This window comes from Papilio machaon, chromosome 27 (assembly GCF_912999745.1).
Source record: "Papilio machaon chromosome 27, ilPapMach1.1, whole genome shotgun sequence".
Classification (NCBI taxonomy): domain Eukaryota; kingdom Metazoa; phylum Arthropoda; class Insecta; order Lepidoptera; family Papilionidae; genus Papilio; species Papilio machaon.
In genome coordinates, this window is record NC_060012.1 from 4,786,652 (window position 1) to 4,798,890 (window position 12,239).

Here is a 12,239-nt window from a genome sequence, read left to right on the forward strand (position 1 = left end):
ATCACCATCTCAAAGGCCTACAACGCATCTGCAATTCCTCTGGTATTGCAGATTCATGGGCGTCGATGAACACCTTGGTGTTCCCGCTGCTCGTTTGCCCCCTTCTCTTATAAAAAAAAATAAAAAAAAAGTGTCATAGCATCGGACTGTAGTATTGTTTATTGTCATTTTCCGTGTCTAAGTATCTTTTAAGTATATTTCGTGACAGTACTAATTCACAGCACCACTCATCGGGCCATATAAGTTAATCGCACTATAGCTTGAACATAATTAAGATTGCGCAATTATCTAAATTTGAAGAGGAAACTTATGTAAAGTATGTTAACTAGAAGTTTTCCTGTACATTTTTGATTAGTGTAACTTCTTGTAATTTCTTGATAAGAGATGTTCGACCTTGTTCAGACTAATTCCCATTCATATATTGACTAATATTATAAATGGAATTAAAATGGATGGATGTTTGTTATAAGGTATTTTCAAAAAGGTTACATGAATATAGCTGAAATTTGGCATACTACATGGTCGCGGACGAAAGCGAAAGCGTGTCCGTGGTCCCGTCCGGATGCGTTAGAGAAACAGATGGAATTTAGTGGGTATGCTTCCCATCCGGAAGAGAATCCCACATAACTACCGTCCTCCCCCCCCCCCCAGGGCGCGGAGTATGCATAAAGCATTCCCCTCTGGAAAAAAAGGCATGTAGATAGCCTGGAAGAACCCTAATTACTGTCTAATTAATATTTTTTTAAATCCACTAGGACGGAGTCGCGGGCGACAGCTTGTAAACCATGAACCTGACTTATCTAATGTACTCGTAGTAAATGTAAGGCGTAGTAGTTAAATAATCTTACTAATATTATAAATACGAATGTTTGGATGGATGGATATTTGTTTGAAGATATCACCGGAACAATTTAACGAATCTTGATGAAATTTTGTACAGATGTAGAACATAGTCTGGAAGAACATAGGCTATTTATTACGTTTTTTTAATTTCGCGCGGACGGAGTCGCGGGCGACAGCTAGTTAGCTATAAAATAAATCTGTTATCTTATGATAATTAAATATTTACGCGCCATTTGTTTTAACCCCAACTTAGATAAGTTTATGTAGGTTGGTACTATTCTTGATAGATAAAATACTATTGTAATTTTATTAAGTTACTGAATTAAGAAAAACGTAATAAATAGCCTATGTGTTCTTCCAGACTATGTTCTACATCCATCCATCCATTCTGGAGATATCTAGTTACAAATATCCAGATTTTCGCATTTATAATTGTGAGATTTTATGTTTTGATGTTAGTTTGAATTCTAGCGTTCTGAGCGTCGGTGGCTTAGGGGTTAAGCACTTGACTTGCAATCTGCAGGTCCTGGGTTCGAATCCCGCCATGTACCAATGTGTTTCTCGATTTTCGATTTACATATGTACATCTGTCCGCCGTTCTTACGGTGAAGGAAAACATCGTGATGCTGCACATATCTGAGAAGAAATTCAATGATATGTGTGAAGTCAACCAACCCGCACTTGGCCAGCGTGGTTGACTACGGCCTAGTCACCCACAACATAGGGTAAGCTCCGAGCCCCTCAGTGGGGACGTATAGTGAGCTGATGATGATGAATTCTAGCATTACTCGCGGTAGAAAATTTTCATTAGCGTTTTAATACATTTTGGTTCAAATTTAACAGAATTAAACATATCTATAATGATTGAAAAATTTAATCTATTAAGATGATAAATGATAGAAGTTTTAATTGAATTATTGGTCATCCATTGGTTGAGATTATTTTTAAATAATTGTATGCATGTCTCCATATTAACTTTAAATGTATTATGTTACTAATATGTGTTGGTATTATTGTATTTGACAACAGGACAGTTTGGTTTTGACAGCTGTCATTGTATAACAAGCAAGGACAGATAATAAATAGCTACATGTTAATTGCAATTCAAATATAAATTGTTATAAATTTAATCCAATTATACAAAACCTAATTACACTTAATTTAAATCTATATAAAAAGAAAGTCGTGTTAGTTACACTATTTATAACTCAAGAACGGCTGAATCGATTTGACTGAAAATTGGTGGGCAGGTAGCTTGGAACCAGGAAACGGACATAGGATAATTTTTACCCCGTTTTCTATTTTTATTCCGCGCGGACGGAGTCGCGGGTAAAAGCTAGTATAATATAAAAACTAAAATATGTCATTAAAAGGTATCCCTTTAGGCAAGGTTCCAAAGATACTGGCAGCGTTCCCCCTTTGAATGGCTAGACTAATTCTTTGTCCGAGGTAGCTGCCAGCACTTCGGTCTCCTGTCTTACTAATATTATTAATGCGAAAGTTTAGGTTGGACGGATGTATGTTTGAAGGTATGTCCGGAGCGTCTGAACGAATCTTGATAAAACGTGTTACAGATGTAGAACATAATCTAGAACAACACAGCTACTTGTTAAGTTTTTCTTTTATTCACAAACAGCTAGTGTGTCACATACAGTAAAACACGTTTATTGTTTCGCTCAAATTCCTTGAAAACCGGTGCAAAAGATTTCGCTTCTGTAATAATATAATGATATATTTTTCCTTATCGGTTACTTTGTCTTACAATGAGTCCTGACTCACTAATCAAGTAAGTAATAAATTCGATTCTTGTTACAATTATCATCAGAAGGATCAAGATATATTGGTTTATTATCTCTCTACAGCTGATTTCGTGCTAGGATCAAGTAGGTGTAGATACTAATGTTATCCGTTACAATTTGTAACTGATTACAGTTTAATTAACAAATTGTTGTTTTAATATTACTAATATTATAAACTAGCTTTTACCCGCGACTCCGTCCGCGCGAAATAAAAAAATAGAAAACGGGGTAAAAATTATCCTATGTCCGTTTCCTGGTTCTAAGCTATCTGCCCACCCATTTTCAGTCAAATCGATTCAGTCGTTCTTGAGTTATAAATACGAGTAGTGTAACTAACACGACTTTCTTTTATATATATAGATAAGATGCGAAAGTTTAGATGGATGTTTGTTTGAAGGTATCTGCGGAACGGCTAAACAGATCTTGATGAAATTTGGCACAGATGTAGAACATAGTGTGGAAGAACACATAGGCTACTTATTTTTTTTTTCAATTCCACGCGGACTGAGGTACGGGCGACAGCTAGTAATGTTCATATTGCACAAGGTACATCAAAACAAAAAAATGGGTTTGACTATATTAACTTCGTGACACTCACTACGAAAAAAACAGACTAAACTTTGCCAGACGACTCATATTTCTAAATGCAAGAAACTCGAATCCGTTGTCTGCTATCTTTGACTATAGAGAAACGGATTAAGCAAAGATCTGCTAAAGTTAAAATTATCTCACTTTTCGTACAGTAAAATTACATTCAAAAGACGTCTTAAAGTCGACACTTTTTACATAAATACACAAAACGAACAAACGCAAGAAAGTTTAAATATTAATCGATTTATTATACACGTTAATTGCTTGACATGTCCTGCTTCTTAAAAGTCAAAGTTTGTCTATCGGTTTCTAATGACAGCGATTGCAGTTACCGCTGGCTCAGCGTCTGCTTCACTTCTTAGAACCCCATTACACATACAACTAATGTTGGTTTTGCACGCGAAAACCGCTAAGGGGAAGTATACACTTTCCACGATATCTAAGTAATGTGGATACGGCGAATTTTCACTATCCTAAGACATGTTTAACAACAATATTATCATTTATTGATAAAAAAAAATCAGAAATATCTTTACGTTTTTTCTGTAAAAGTGTGTGTCAAAACGCCAAATTGTCTTTTTCCCCTTTTTATAACGAAAGGATAGATGGGAGAAATGGTTTGTAAAGTGGAGGGGACGTTCATAAACCGGGAATATCTATAATATTTCTGTGCATCACTTCATATTTTTAGGTAGGCAACTTATTTGCAAAATTTTAAATTGTTTTGACTGGTCTGCTATTGCTGGCGTTACGTTTAACAGTTCTTAAGTGGTCTCTCTAAGTGTAGGTTAGGACAAGAAAACTATGTTAAGAGATTCCCTAAGAGTCCAGTGCGGCTGTAAGAGATTTTTAAAATAAAAACTTAAATATGTTTTGTTCTAACTTCTTAAAATCCATTTTATATAGAACTATAAGTTTGTACATGACCTTAACAATATTGCCATCGTGAGAGGGTCGCGGACGTGGCGTCAAGTCACGTAGCAACCGATGTCTGACAACTGGTTCGAATCACGCACGCGACAATCTAGTACACTCCTTCTCAAATTTTTTCTCTTAGACCCCTTTAAAATGTTACTGGTTTCTTTAAACTCCTTATTGCTTCTTTTTTCTTTAACATTATTACTCGTCAACAGAATCTTTTCCGATATCCTTATGACGTCACTTGTTAAATGGCCTGAGCAATTGAGCATGGTATTAGAAAGAAATGTAATCGACAAACTGCTCGCGGCTAATTTTCCGTGGAACACGTGTGTACTGGTTTAAACAATACACGCTACTCGTTTATTTTGCTGTTTTATAGATTAAAGGCGTAAATGAGCGACGGAACGCTGCTTATGGATTTTGACAAGAGAAAGACATTTGAGAAAAGTACGCCCTCTGCCTGAAATATTATAAAATAATAAAGGTAGAGTGTATAAATGAATAAATCTTCTAATATATAAAATTCTCGTGTCACGGGGTTCGAACTTGAACTCCTCCGAAACAGCTTGGCCGATTCTCATGAAATTTTGTGAGCATATTCAGTAGGTCTGAGAATCGGCCAACATCTATTTTTCATAACCCCCCCACATTTAGTTTTTTTTTTTAACTGCGCGCGGACGGAGTCGCGGGCGACAGCTAGTAATTTATATAGTAAATAAAATTAAAGTGATATTGAAAAAACATGTTTCGTGAACATGATGTATTTGTTTTTAACGAAAATCCAATTTTTTTAATTTTTAGTTCTAAAATCCGCGTTTGTTGCGGGTAATCTTCGGAACGGTTGCTCAAATTTTGAAGGTGCTTTTAATGAAGTCGCAGGCATCCCCTACTTTATAATATTATAACGGACAGTTTGAGAATCACATGCAATTCTCTTTGTAACTGCAATAAGAAACGAGGTCACTTCCGACCTTCGGCGTTACGATTATGTTATTCCAGCTTTAACTGTTTACTTTCATCGGACATTAACAAATTGACGAAATCTTTACGTTAATTTAATTTTAAAGTTACAATTCTCGAAAATGTATATATTTTTATTTTATACGAAAGTTTTATCTTTTCTCAAAACACACCAGTAGAAAGGCCACTTCACCTACCAGAAAAATACTATCAAAACTCCTACAACACAATCCACTACAAATCTTTTAAACATATAGAAACTTGATTAAACAATTTCATAATAAAAAAAATATATACATATAATTATATTCGGCCAGTTATAAATTATGAATTTAGCATTTTAAAACGTAAGGCGTGACCTACAAGTAATGAAGAATCGATTTTCTTTTAATCGATGCATCGGCAAAACCAACTTCCATTCATAAGGTAAATTGAAATGCGTGTAAAGATTTCGCTGATATAGCTTACGTGATATGATACGAGGTCACACACACACATACATGTGTTTGTATGTAAATTAAATTGTCAGCTAAAATGGTAATGATAAAATTGTTGATAAAATGTCGATTTTTTTATTGCATTTAGCACACCCACAGTCAGCAATCGTTTAATTATAAAAGGCTTCCAGATTTTGGAGTTAAATTTTGCCCAGTGTTACCATTTACATTACAAAATTGACCTTTAATGTAATTGTTTTACAACCTCTTTGGTTTTTTTTCATCCAAGTTTTTAATTAAGTTTAATATATTATTCGTCCAAGAATTTTAAAAATACAAATTAATAATTTTATAACAAAAACAAAACACAATATTTAGTTTGTTAAAATATTTTTTATTTAAATTTGTTTTTCATAAATATTCTAATAAAATAACTATAATCTGTATTTAAATAAATATTTTTAATTTTTTTTGAATTTGGAATTTTATCATTTTATTGGCATACTTTTGCGTCACGCACACTGTTGACATTACGATTTGAATAGACGTCAAACTTATATGAAACTATAACTATAGGTACGTTTATGCGTATAAAGGTTACTTAAACAGCTCCTTAGTAGATTTCTAATATATCTAAACTACTCCAGTGTTCATATTAAAATAAAAAAATGACAATATTGAAAAAAAAATCTTTATAGAATTAATTCCAAGTAACCGTAACTGATTGAGGTGTGAGATGACAGCTGCGACCTTGAACTCATTCCACACGTCAAACGGACATCGACCCCAATTTATTGCTGCCTAGAGATGACCCCGTGAAGCAGGAATATCGATTCCTTGTACTGAAGTCTAGAAATTAATGTATAGTAAAATAAAAAGGTTCACAGTCGAGTTAATAATTAACTTTCTAATCTTTTTAATTATAACTAAACTACTTATTTCAGTCAATTTATTTACTTTTTTTGTAACTAAATATTTCAGTGTAATAATATTTATAGTATGCAAAGTAAAACTTATTTATATGTTCAATTATAGCTTTATAAATTGGCTATTGTTTGCTGTATTTTTTAGCGTGAGTGTACATATTTCTTCTCTGTCATTTAACGTATTCTTATAAGGATGGTATTCTCAATATCGTACTGTCTGTTGCATCTGAATCTCGCCGTCGAAAGAATGAGAAAATCTCTCAGTAATTAATAATTTAACAATTACTAAGTGCATTGAGGAAATTAGTGATTTCTTGAAATCCTCGCGATTATATAAAAATAATGATATTAGGGCTTTTACAATCTTTTTAATATTTTTAATTCTTATTTTTTGCAATGTCGATAATCGTTTTACCTCACTACAGCTTTCAATATGGCTGACCTTGCAGCAGTCGGCCGGTAATTTCAGCGCCGCACTGACAACGGAAATCGCCATAAACATTACGTATGACAATCTAGAATGTTGCATTTCCGATTATTATGTATACTTAAGTTTTTTTATTTCATTTTCAAACACTTCCCGTAAATGTAAATGGCTACGGAAATCATAAGACAACGTTTTGTAACCGTCGCTTTTTAATGTCGAAACATATCGATTTCTCTGTTTTTTTATTTGAAATGCAAAAAAAAAAATAGAAATTGTGACATGTTTTCGTGAATGTAACTAACGTTTACATTATCATTGGAAATTATATTTGCGATGAATGTTGAAATATTTTTCAGAAAGTGATTTTATAAATTGAAAACAACAGCACGGCAGCCAAAATGCGTTTATTACGTTGATATCATACTAATATTAAAACTATAAATACGTATTTACATTAAAAATTCCATCTTACTCTAATAAATACATTTCGTTAACTCTTCAACTTCCCGCGCGATTCTTCTCATCTATATTTTTCCTTAACTTAAAACTAAAAAGGCAAAGGTCTTAGTGGGCTTATGCCAGATCTTTGGCAGAACCGGCAGAACGCAAATTCCTTGTCTACTATAAAGATGGGATACATAATTCTTCATTTAATAATGACTAAATTTAAAAACAGATTACAAATAAAATACAGAACAAAAAGTTAAAGCGCGCCAATCAACTATAAAAAATGTTGACGAGGCAAAGGTCGCGAGTCGTACAGCCTACTAAAATTAAAATTATATACTTACGCGAATTAAATTACATCAAATACTTCTATGAAATAACCAATAAAAATTGAACTAGTAATATATTTTGCAATATATTTATTTCACATTAAATAATTAAATAATTAACTTTGTAGGCATTAGTACTTTTTTATATCATATCAGAAAACATTTGATAATTATTTTTAATCTACATACTACTAAATAATTTTTACGGTATTTCAGCCGTGAGTTATATAATTTTCATGTATTACAACATACATAAATACCTTGAACCTTGTAATGGAAATACTTCGAACGAAATGATGCAATGAGCGTTCGTTAAACGTCATCTAGAAAATAGTTTCCCGCGTGACAGTTATGTGTCGGCTTCCATTTTTAAAATTCACTGTTATATTTACCGATGTACTAAATTCTGTTATATTGAATAGCTTTTTAATTTAAAATTGTGATACAATTATGGTTCAGAGAGAATGTTCGTGAGAACGAAAGTATGTTATATAAATTTTGACATATTCTGTCGATGACTCTGTTTTGAGGCGAGACATTTTTAACAGTATACTGAGGAGTAAAATTTGAAAAAACAAATCTGATAAAAATTTTAAAAATCCGTGAGGTAAAAGATATTGCCTGTTTGTCATATCTTTCGTCTAGTTTCTTAAAGGTTCTTATTCCTTATCTAATCTCTCGTCTATGTAAATTCTGATACACGCTAGCTTTCAATTTTTTTACTCAAATAATATAAGTCAACTAGCTGTCGCCCGCGACTCCGTCCGCGCGCAGTTAAAAAAAATGGGGGGGGGGGTTTATGAAAAATAAATGTTGGCCGATTCTCAGACCTACTGAATATGCTCACAAAATTTCATGAGAATCGGTCAAGCCGTTTCGGAGGAGTGCGGGAACGAAAACTGTGACACGAGAATTTTATATATTAGAGATACAAATCTATAACTTGAACTTATTAACCGTTTCGAATGAAAACTACACGATATTATGCGACTAACAATTGCACGAATGGGACGAATTACAGTCGAGGTTATTTCCTACCTTAATGACATTTGACGTTCACAATGCAATTAGATCGAAACTTGACATAGTTACGTATAAGTGCTAAATTAAAGCTTTGACTGCGACTGCAAATATGTCAAACTATTACATGAGATTTCCACGTTTCTTTGTCAACGGATAATAACTGGGAAAAAGCCTCTTTATTTAAGTAGTGAAAAGACTTTAGGATAAATGTCACCACAATTTCCTTCTTTTATAGCGTACTAGCTTTTACCCGCGACTCCGTCCGCGCGGAATGAAAAATAGAAAACGGGGTAAAAATTATCCTATGTCCTTTTCCTGGTTCTAAGCTACCTGCCCACCAATTTTCAGTCAAATCTCTCGACCGATCTTGAGTTATAAATAGTATAACTAACACGACTTTCTTTTATATATATTGATAAGAAACAGTAGTTGTTAAAAACGTCGACCTCAGTTTTTTACTCCTCAAGGTGGAGTATCAAAATACTCTTAAAATACTAAGTATTATAATACTAGTATTTTTTAATATTACGACAATAAAATTCTTCGTTATAAAACAACAAAGACCACCTACGTGTTAGAAATATCCAATATTAAATAAAAATGCTCGTTATTCCGTACCGTGGGTGTCATTCTGTCGTCTAATGGATATATTGCCACAAATGACGCAGATAATGGATACCAATGACATCTTTTGTTAATACTTTTTTGCTATTGACCTAAGAAATATGTTTGACATTCACCGGATATTGACATCACGTTGATATTAGCGACAACCGAGAAAAGCGCTGCTTTCAATATTCTGACAAGCTTTATTCAGAAAATATTAGGGATAGAAAATGCCACACAAGACTTGATAAGGCAGCTAGATTCCGAAAACAACTTTGTGGCTTTTTAACATTGAGTGTAAACGCTAAGAAGCTAAAATTTATTTTTTAAACCCACCTCGTCAAATATCGACGCTGGAAAGCGTAAACGCTGTAACCCCGAAAGTATGAACTTTACAGGAGAGCCAAAAAATGATAACTCGTGAGCTGATACGCCTACAAGCATGCGGTATTTAGCAATGTTGTGTAGTTTGTGCTTACCTATAATAAAATCATTATCGTTTGATAATGGTTGAAATTATTAACGTGTGAAAAACATATTCGCGATTTCAAGGGTTACAGCGTTTATGCTTTCCAGCGTCGATATGTTAGCCGAGCTTAAAACAACAATTGGGAGACGGATTTGAACCCACAGCCTTATGTTTTGTAGTCTGTACCTTTACATGAAAGAAGTGGTAAATTAAAAGGTAACTGATAAGAAGGACGAAAGAAAAAGGATTGAATAACATGATATACAAGGTTAAATACGTTTAAACGTGGTCTAAAATGTGCCTAGACATATCCTGTAATATTAATTGGGCGTATTATATAGGTTAGGTAGCAGTAGTGGCCGGCACGCCTGGTGCAATACTATGAACAAACAGAAGACAGACGTCGAGTGGAAGCAATTCCGTATTTCGTCTAATGAGTGTGTGTGCCAAAGGCCTAATTTTAGTCTTCTTCCCCTTACCAATTTTTCTTATAAAGAAGGGATGGAAAGCGGAGTTGAATTTGGCAGTGGAGGGGACACATAGGCAGACGATATAACCTCCCGACCATTATCCATTAAAGGTAGGCAACGCTTCACCAAATGCAGATGTCTATAGGCAACGATTACTCCTAGTTTAGCTAATTCAAGTGGCCAATTGCTCGTTTGCCAGCTTTTGTTCTATATAAAAAAAAGAATGGGTAACATAATTGGACTCACGAATTCCCAAGGTAACAAATTCTATTTACAACTGCGTCCTTAAAAACATGCGTGGTTACATCCTGGATATTTTCCAGGTGATTTGTACTCGTTTGTTACTCTGATTTTATAAAAAAAAGTGTAAGTAGGTTACACGTAGGTTTAAAGAATTTGGCATCACGTGCAACAATGCCATTGCCTCAAAAAATCTATTAAAAACTGTTTTAAAAATAGATTTTTCAGTAATTAGTATATTTAATGCGTTCATTAATGTTTCTAATAAGAGGTTATTCATTATTTTGATTGATTAATTTTAAACTTGACTCTATACATCGTTCTCTTTTATTTAAATCTGTGATATCTTTCGTCTCTTTCTTGTAAAAAAATGTATCAAAATGAAATCAAGTTAATAATAGTAATTAACAATATTTAACAGAATGTTTAAAGAATAAATTTAAACACCTATACACTCCTCTTTTTTCTTTTAAGTCTAATAAAGCGTTCTGTTTCAGTAAAAATAATAAAAACCTTTATGAAATTACCAACTTGTATGATCAAACGTGGTAATCAAACATTTAATTTTTATTTTAATAAAATAAAATCAATAGACCTTCGACTTAATAAAGAACGGCGCATAATATGTCGCAACATTACATAAGCATATATTTTCTACACAGTTTATTAGATATATTCGATGCGCAAAGTTGAAATCTAGTTAAAATCTTTACCACTACAAATAAATCAAAATTTGTTGGTTAAGTCAATGACACATGTCAAAAAATGCGGTATTTCCCGCCAGAAATGCAACCCGTTCACTCAAAAGGCAAAAGTCTTAGAACTATTCAGCCAGAATTGTTAATTTTTTAAATATACGTAGCAAAAAAATTAAAAAAAAAACATTAGATTTACAGTGAAATAAAACATTTTTTTTTCTTTCAATATAATTAAGAATAATTATTTAAACATACGATTATTTTAGAAATAAGTTAACGGTTGGAAAAACTTTCTCTGCTTGAATATATTTACTGCTATAATATATAAACTCTATTCCAATAGAACTAGAGTCTATTTTACGATCACTTCTAAATTCGGTGAATTTTACAGTTAACCAAATTAGACATTCATAAAAGTGACTTACCTTTAAATCAGCTAAACTGTAATACTGCCAAAGAATAACACTTAAACAAAACTTGATATTACTTTATAGCAAAATCCAATAAATATTTTTTTCGGCAAGCATTTAACATTTTGTTTTAAGTTTAAGTAAAAAAAAAAACTGTCAAAGTCCGTTTCACAACGTGGCTGATTTAGACATCTGAACGTTGAAAATTACACGCGAAAAATGTGAATAATTTTAAAATAAAAAAGTCAAGCCGTTCCAAAAGTACACGTGGATATTCGAACGTAAATAGTGAGGTTACCGGAGTGATTTGTCGATATCGAACGTGCAAAGACTTAGAACGCAAGAAATGGAATGCTGTCTTTATCACGATTACGTTGTAACAACTTTTAACGTTATATCAATATATTAGTGTTGCGCAAACGCATATCGATATACGATGATAGTGCGTTATTTCTAACCGTAGATTTCACATGACTGTTCATATTGACGTCTCCGTTTTTTCAAATAGTATGAAAGAGATGACAATGCTTACTAATGCAAATGTTACTGCAGTGGAGTTTACGGTCGGTTAATTTTTCCATTTTATGTTTTCGTAGACAAAAAATGTAGGTTAATGTAATTGGTGATTGTAATTATTACAGTG

At 33.0% G+C, this 12,239-nt stretch overlaps 1 protein-coding gene across 1 annotated transcript in view; it reads right to left on the bottom strand.

Annotated features, from left to right (window-relative positions):
- The window catches only part of LOC106711042 (neural/ectodermal development factor IMP-L2), a 47,125-nt gene extending 35,178 nt beyond the window's left edge, over positions 1 to 11,947 (bottom strand). The window contains exon 1 of the mRNA XM_045684754.1: positions 11,612 to 11,947. The gene's annotated coding sequence lies outside the window, so the exon portion shown is untranslated. The remainder of the gene's footprint in view (positions 1 to 11,611) is intronic.
- Between the last annotated feature and the right edge of the window lie 292 nt (positions 11,948 to 12,239).